This window comes from Eimeria mitis, genomic scaffold (assembly GCF_000499745.2).
Source record: "Eimeria mitis Houghton genomic scaffold, Emh_scaff5346, whole genome shotgun sequence".
Classification (NCBI taxonomy): domain Eukaryota; phylum Apicomplexa; class Conoidasida; order Eucoccidiorida; family Eimeriidae; genus Eimeria; species Eimeria mitis.
In genome coordinates, this window is record NW_013573623.1 from 1,997 (window position 1) to 2,301 (window position 305).

The window sequence follows — 305 nt, forward strand, 5'->3', positions numbered from 1 at the left end:
AGCATCTGCGTCTGGGTTTATGTTTTGCTGCTGGTGATGCTGCTGGTGTTCGTGCTGCTGTTGCTGCTGCTGATGCTAAGCATCTGCTGCTGCTGTCTTTGGGCCTCTTCCTCATCACTATACACCTCGACTATGCTTACATGTACACAAACCCTAAACCCTCATAAACCCTAAACCCTCATAAACCCTAAACCCTAATAAACCCTAGAAAGAGAAAAACTCTAAACCCTAGATTTTTATTATAAACCCTTAAAAAAATAAATAAATAACTGCTACTACTTTCACTGCTGCTGCTGCTGCTGCTG